Source organism: Nannospalax galili, unplaced genomic scaffold, assembly GCF_000622305.1.
Source record: "Nannospalax galili isolate Female #2095 unplaced genomic scaffold, S.galili_v1.0 scaffold31, whole genome shotgun sequence".
Lineage (NCBI taxonomy): Eukaryota > Metazoa > Chordata > Mammalia > Rodentia > Spalacidae > Nannospalax > Nannospalax galili.
In genome coordinates, this window is record NW_008332149.1 from 2,804,336 (window position 1) to 2,812,631 (window position 8,296).

Below are 8,296 nucleotides of genomic sequence, written 5' to 3' on the forward strand. Positions count from 1 at the left end.
CTGCCTCCACCATATCCCAAGCACAAGGTCCACACTTTACACTTAGCTTCATCCGTAGGGAATTATAGAAGAAGTATAATTAACTCATGGAAATGCAGAAGGCCCAAGGGTAGTTCATAGGGTGTGCAGTTGGCCACGCCCTTCCACCTCCACAGTGCCCTGCCCTGAGAGGCTTCCCCTCAGGATCCTGCCTCCTCACCTGTGTCCTGGGACGGTGGACTGGAGGATGGAGGATGGATGGCTGGAGCTCCTCCAGCTCTGATGCCTGTGACTCCCAGCGTCATGAGGCTGTGATCTTGACTTCTACAGAGCTGCTTCACAAACCTCATGTTTCCCTTTTGGTTTATTTGTTTGTTGGGTTTTTTGAAATATAGAAAGCAAAATAATGAATACAATAGCAGCCATTTATTTCTACCACCTCAAAGTAATATACACACCCGGAATCTCTCTCCCCCCTTCCCCGTCTCTCTCCTCTTCCCTGTCTCTCTCCCCCTCCTCTTGCCTTCATACAAGTTATAGTTGATATTATAAATATGACATATGTTTATTACTAAACCCAAATCCATTCGCTCACGGAAGAATAGTAGAAAAATGAAAACATACATATGGGTTTGTGTGAGATACATAGGCGTATGAAACCCCATCTTTAAAATACAAATATTCTAGGCTTGAGAGATGGCTCAGGGGTTAAGAGTACTGGCTGCTCTTGCAGAGGTCCCGGGTTCAATTCCCAGCACCCACACGGTAGCTAACAACCATCTGTAACTCCAGTTCCAGGGAATCTGATACCTTCTCCTAACCTCTCCAGGCATTGTATAACACAGGTGCACTTATATACATGCAAGCAATATACTCATATACATAAACTAAAAACAACAATTTTTTAAAAAGATAAATAGACATACACAGGCACCAAGGATCCAAGTGCAACCGATTATGACTGGTAATAATCAGATACATACCGATTAGCGATGCATGCGCCAACATCTCAGACTTAGTAGTAAAAACAATGAGTCTTTCTGCAAGGAATAATATATTCTAAAATGAAATGGAGATCTTTTTTAAAGGTTAAAAACTCATTCAATTTTATGTCTTACAGGGCTTATACTGAGTTCAATATTGTATAACTATATTAATTCAACTGTGAACCTAGAAACTTGCACCCACTTGTGAAAGAGATGTACTCTTGCTCTGGAGTATATTACAGAATATATTACATCTGTAGTGATATGCTTCTTCTAATCATGTAGTTATTAAAAATTTAAAAAATAGTGATTAAAAACACTTCAAAGCATAAAAAAAGATAGCTATTCTAACACTAAGTGATTATTCCTTCTTCAGTATATAGATTGATAGAAACATGAAGCAGATGAACAGAAATAATCTATGAAGACAGCTTTAATCCATCTAAACTCTTTCATTGAGTAATTTAATTTTATTTGGATTGTATCTGTTTGTTACTATAATATCTTAGTAGAAGAAAAGATTGATGGAAATAGATTTTGACCACAATTTTTGTGCCTTATTGAAAAATTATTTTTCAAATTCTGTAACACTAAAAAGATAATTTTTTCAGGCTTATGAAAAAAATCTCCTTGGCTCATGGACATCCTAAGTCCCAGTGGTGTCTGATGTCCATGTGGCTAGATGTAGGAATGATGGGAAGATAGGCAGATGTCATTCCTGCCCTTCACCCAGGTCTCTTGCTTGGTTTTCTTCTAATTGTCTTCTGCCTTGCCGTTGCAACTTAGCTGAAGAACTTCCTTTAGCCGCTCCAGGAATAAACGTCTACCAAAAACAAAACAGGACAAAACCAACCACATTTTCTCAACTTTTTCTTGGTTTGAGGTAGGGTTTCATTCTAGCTCAACCTGGCTTGAAATTCACTATATAGCCCAGGTTGGCCTTGAACTTTGTGACAATTCTCCTGCCTCAGCTTCTCAAGTATTGGGATTACAGGCATGAGCCATCATGCCTAGCAACTTTTGTTTTTCTGAAAGTATGCTTCATTTGCCTTAACTTTGGAAAGGTGTCGCCATGTTGGAGAAGTCACTGGGGGTGGGCTTAGACAGTACTTAAGCCTTGCCAGACCCCAGTCACATGCTGCCTCCTGTGCCTGCTTGAAGATGTGAGCACTTAGCTTCTGCTCCTACTCCTCTGCCACCATGCCTCCCTGCCATGATGGTCTCTTGCCCCTTGGGAACCAGAAGCTAAATAAACTCTTCCTTTTATAAGTTCCCTTGGTCATGGTGTTTTATCACAGCAACAGAAAGGTAACTAAGGCACATTTCTTGCTCAAATTTTGCCGTTGTTTCACTAGGACCATATATATTTTAAATTTATGTATTTTAAAACTTTTTTCTAGGTCATTCACAGTTTTTGTGTCCTAACTGTAACATTTTGTGTCACCTTTGGATCATTCACAATGGCTACTCTGACTCTTGGATATGGATCACATTTTCCTATTGCTTTTCACATAATTTAAAAAAATTGGATCCTGACCATTATGGGTGGCCTGCTGTAGAGACCCTAGTTTCTGTTATCTTCCTTTGAAGAGAGTGATTTCTTTCCTGATAATTTTAAATCATTAATCATTTTGAACTTGTGGAGGAGGTTTGGTTGTATAATTTGCTAAGCTGGGTTTGATTATAATACAGTTGCCCTCATTTCAAGTGGCTTTGGACATCAGTTAAAACACTATTTGCAAATATGATCAACCATAAGTGTAATTCCGTTCCACCAAGTAAACAGTGCTGCCCATTGCACTGTGATGCAGTATGGTAATGGTATTCTTTGCTATCGAATTTTGATGCAGTGCAAGGCAATGTCATGTAATGTTGAGAGTGATGCAGGGCTGTGCCAGTGTAGTTTGAGGTTGACTGTGATGCAGTGCTTGGCAGTGCTGCAGGAGTTGGACAGTGATGCAGCACTGGGGTAGTGCTATATGTTGTTGATGGTGATATAGGGCTGTGACAATGGTGTTTGCTAATGTATTGTTGTGGCAATGCTGTGTGATGTTAATGGTGATGCAGGACTGTGGCAATGGCATTTGATGTTGACAGTGATGCAGTATTATAAGATGTTAGTGATGATGTAGTGCTGAGGCAGTGCTATGTGATGATGCACATTGATTCATTGTCTGATGCATGACTGGGTTACATCAGCCACTTTTAATTTTGAATATCCTCTCATTATTCCAAAAATATGACAGCATTTTTTTTGCTTTCTGTGACGTTGCTTACCAAGGGACATGCAATATTTTTTCATGTAAAGCAGCCACAGAGGGGCTAGAGAGATGGCTCAGTGGTTAATGGCACTGTCTCCTTTGGCATAAGACCCAGGTTCAGTTCCCAGCACCCACACAGTAGCTAATAACCATCCTAATTCTAGTTCCAGGGGATCCGATGCCCTCTTCTACTCTCCAAAGTCATTGTGCAACATGGGTGCACTTAATATACATACAGGCAAATACTCATACACATAAAAATTTAAAAATACAAACTAAAATAATTTTTGACTTCCATTGGTTCTGAGTGCAATAGTACTTGTTCCCCAATCAGTCTATCACTGTGCAGGATGTTATCCCCAGATTGGCAGTCCTGAGATGCTGGCCTACCTGGATGCAGGGACTGGAGGTGACTCCACTGGTGTATGTGGGTTGATGATGCCAGGAACAATAGTTTCTCCAAGGGATACTGTAATTGCTTTAATGGAAGAAAAGTTATTTGACTCTGGCGGACTGCAGAGCAATAAATGCTATACTGGCTGGTGGTTGGCTCTTTGCTAATATTATTTTAAGAATCAAAGATCCTGAATGTTATCAGTGTCTTTGGTCACCAGTTGGCTGGCCTTCAGGGTGTGTCTTAGAGCCTGTAGGAAGCACCCTGGGAAAAATCTACGAATCTCTAATTCGTTACTCTGGTTCCATTTATGGAACCATCATCAGTTTATCTGAGATAAAAATCACTTTATTTTATAAAATTTCATCAAGTTAAATTGGCAAGTATTTCTTATGGGAATTATGACCAAATATCCCCTTTAAAAATATTTAATACTCCTAGGAGAAGATACAGAGCTAAGGTCCATTAGGCTACTAACAGTTGGCCCAGGTCATTCCTCTCTACGTATCCCTGGTTTATTTTACTTTATGTTATTTTATTTTATTAAATAAGACTCTACTCTGGTACGGTCTGTGTTTTATAAAACATTAAACCATTTGAGGAGTATTCCAGAAGAATCCAGGACCCCTGTCTGGAATTTATTTTTAGTAAATCAGACAAAACTAAGAGCCGGACTGAGATCTACTATCTAGCATCAAGCAGAATTATTCTGCGGGGCAGAGCAAAACTGGCTTGGGTGAATGTTTTCCCTGGGGCATTTAACTTTATTTATGGTCTCTGTTTCCTGTCCTTTCTCAGGTTATCTGCAAACTCCTAAGGCAGATGTGCAGGCCAGTTAGTCCCCCTTGATCAAAGTGAGCATAACCGCAGCCTAAGCCTGGACTTTGCTGTCTTGGTAGATAAAGAGGTCAGCATCATGTTGTCCTTACGTCTCACCTTTGGAAGTTAAAAGAAAAGTTCTCTATCTGAGGAGCTTCCCAGATTCCTAGGACCAGCAGACTGCATGGCCACTGTTGGAGCTGATCCTTTTAGGATTAAAATAAGTTTGGGTCCATTAACAGTGCTCACTTTCCTTTCTATCTTACTTTCTGTCCCTTCCCCTCCCCTCCTCTCCTTTTTTCTCTGCTTCCCCTTCACTCCCTCCCTCCTCTTCCTCTTTATTCTTTCTCTGAGAGAGAGAGAGAGAGAGAGAGAGAGAGAGAGAGAGAGAGAGAGAGAGAATGAATCAGAAACAATTACCTCTTTCTTCTTTCTCTGAGAGAGAGAGAGAGAGAGAGAGAGAGAGAGAGAGAGAATTTTGCTGTATAGCCTAAGTGGGACTCGAACTCATGATCCTCCTGCCTCAGCCTCAAGTGCTATGATCAGACATACACCCTAGTCCTGGTTCATAATATTCTTTCTTTTAAGATTTATGTATGTTTATTTTATGTGTATGAGTGTTTGCCTGAATGTATGTATGTATACCACACGTATGCAATGTCTACAGAGTCCAGAAGACAGTATCAGATCTGCTGAAATAGTTGTGAGCTGCCAGCTGGGTACTGGGAACCAAACCCAGGCCTCTGCAAGAGCAGCAAGTGATCTTAACCGCTAACACATCTCTCCAGCCTCCATGATATTTTTAAATAGCATACTATCCTCAAGGCCAAGTGGAAAACCAGTAACTAATTTTTAAAAATATTTATTTTTAATTATGTGTATGTGGGAGGGGGCAGGTATCTGAGGAGGACAGAGGTGTCAGGTTCCCCTGGAGTTGGAGTTAGAGGTTACCCACCTGATTTGGGTGCTGGGATCTAAACTGGTGTTCTCTGTAAGAGCAATATGTGCTCTTAACCACTGAGTCATCTCTCCAGCCCCCAACCCCCACCCCAGTGACTAAGTTTTGCTTTGTCAAGTCTTTGGGCACAGAAAGTGTCAACACTGGGAGTTTGTTAAGCCAGACAGAGGGTCCTACAGGATGTGTCATTGCACGTTGTAAAATCTCAGTTTTCCAAATATTAGCTGTACTTAGACTGATAAAAAGATTAAACCCACAGCATTTGTAAGCGATAAAGAAGTTGGGGCCTGAAAATTCAATAGGGACCTATTGAAAGCATCACACAAACCCTTCCAGGTGACCAAACCTGTGCAGCTGGGAGCCACACATGCCAGCCAACCTCCTCAAGGTCTGCATCTAAGGACTGTACCATTTAAGGGGAGGAGGAACATATTATCACATGACCCACCTCTGGGAGAGGAAGTCAAAGGACCAAATAGAAAGGAAATGTATCAACTCAAAAACGCCCTGAGAAATACATGTAAAACATCTGAACCTGAATGCATGTGTACAGCTGAAGACTACGTAACAAGAAACAGTGCCAGACAGGAGACACTTCCCTTCGAGTTGTCGGTCAGGGTAGTCCAAGAGACTCCCAAAATAACATAGGTTATTGCCACAGCCTTTGATTATCTCCAAGATCTTGAAGAAAAGACCCTATTGCTGAAGAAAGGACGTAGTTCAGACCCAGGACTTGGAGCAATGGAGCTAGAACTGACCTGGAAACCTTCTCCCTTGAAGACTAACTCTCAGACTTCTAGAAGATACTAGGCAAGCTGCTAAGGGAGAAAAATCAATCAATGGTCTGACCCAGCTGGAAGTCTAATAACCACAATGACTGGCACAGCAAATTGTCTCTATTGATGTAGTAGTGGGACTTTTATTTGGATAATCAACAACCATCTAACTGAACTTAAAGCCCTCTCGATAGGAGGGAACTCATAGGTGGCATTGAAAAGACAGTCAAAGACATAGGTTTGGAGAGGTCATACATCCCAGAGAAAACCTTATCTCTGTCATATCTCTAGACAAATGAAATTTCTTACCATATGGTAATATGGATCCTTATATTTACAAACAAATATACCATATACCATTCATCAAAGAAGCTCCTCTTTTTGCAACAGATGGAAGCTATTCAGAATCCACAGCTGGTCACACACAGAGAATATATGTCTGAGAGATGCCCATCCCTAAGTGACACATCTACAGTGGAACCTCTACAGCTAAGACTCATGGGACACAGCCAAACAGAGGGTAGAGAGAATACTAATGTATTCTTCAACTCTCACCAGCAAACAACAGAGTGTGATGCACACAGAAGGCCACAACTGAAAAGTTTTAGTGAATAAGAGACTGTAGCTTCCATGCCCCACAATAGGACTCCTATACTAAACCTCATCTACCCACAGCTCAGGGACCATGCAGAAGAGGGGGCAGAAAGATTGGAAGAGCCAGGGTTGGTGCATGAACAGAAGAAAACAGAGGCTTTCAGGCCTCAGGGAACTTGCTCATGAACTTACAACAATGGTGACAGCATGCACAAGACTCATACTGACTCAATCAAACAAAAACCCAGCATAGAACAGGAGAAATGCACACCTACCACCCCTTTCAAGGCTCAGGGACTTTTTGGAAGAGGTTGGCAGAAAGAATGTAAGAACTGGAGGAAGGGGTGGAATGTTAACTAAGTGTCCCCTGACCACTATGCCAGCAAGCTATAGTCACACCTCCTTCCCAGACTCATCAAGGAGTCTATGGGGTAGGCAGTTACCCCTCCCACCCAGTCAGTGGACTTTAGCTGCATGTGGGGGAGGGGTTAAGGATATATAAGCTGAGGACGCCAGGAGGCCCCTCTCTCGCTATTTTCTGTGGCTGTTGGGAAGTCGCAGGATCTATATTTGAGTGTGGACTTTCCAGTGCAGCCATAAATGGGGGAGGACGCCCACTCCTCTGTAAATAAACCCCCACTCTATGCTCTACTGAAAAAAAAAAAGAAAATGATACATCTTTGGATAGATAGAGGAGAGAGATCTGACTAGACTGCAAGTGGATGGACTTGCACTGGGGAACGTCTGGGGACACTGACTTGACACAGTGGGCCTTAACACCCAGGACAGAGTATATGGGTTCCAGTTGGGGGTGCTATGGGAGGGTTCTGGTGGGAACAGGGCTATAAAGATGATTCGGATTGTGGGCTGGAGAGATGCCTCAGAGGTTAAGAACACTGGTTGTTCTTACTGAAGACCCAGGTTCGAATCCCAGCACCCACCTGGCAGCTAACAACTGTCAGTAACTCCAGTTCCAGGGGATCTGACAGCCTCTTCTGTCCTCCGCAGGCATTGCATGACACGGGTGCACTTACCTACATGCAGGCATAACATTCATATGCATAAAATAAAAATCATAAATAAAATATAAAAACATATGAAGTACAAAAAGAATCCATTTTAAAAACTGTAAAAAGGGCCATATAGAAGCTTTACATGGAGAAAACTCCACCCAGAGCAGCCTGCTTGCCCAAGGCCTCCCAGCCTCTGCACCTTGCTTCCCTATAATCTAGTTTCCTTTTGAAAACAATGTATCTATGTTTGCATGTGTATGTGTATATGTGTGTGTGTGTGTGTGTGTGTGTGTGTGTGACTGGGTGTGCCATGGAATGTGAAGGAAGGTCAGAGGATACCTTCAGGTAGCTACTATCTTTGCCTTCCACCTTGTTTGGGACAGTCAGGAATTCTGTCTCTGTGTCCCATCTCCTCACAGGACCACTGGGATTGAAGATCCATACTACCGTGTCCAGCTTAATGTGAGTTCCTGTGATTTGAACTCAGGTCCTCACTTCACATGACAAGTGCCTTTA

General features: G+C 42.1%; 1 long non-coding RNA gene across 1 annotated transcript in view; it reads right to left on the reverse strand.

Moving 5' to 3' along the window:
- Positions 1-1,635: 1,635 nt before the first annotated feature.
- Positions 1,636-8,296, reverse strand: part of LOC115069325 — a 12,027-nt gene continuing 5,366 nt past the window's right edge. Inside the window, exons 2-3 of the long non-coding RNA XR_003848593.1 lie at positions 3,617-3,704; positions 1,636-1,788 (exon numbers count right to left, since the gene is read on the reverse strand). This is a non-coding gene — a long non-coding RNA (uncharacterized LOC115069325). The remainder of the gene's footprint in view (positions 1,789-3,616; positions 3,705-8,296) is intronic.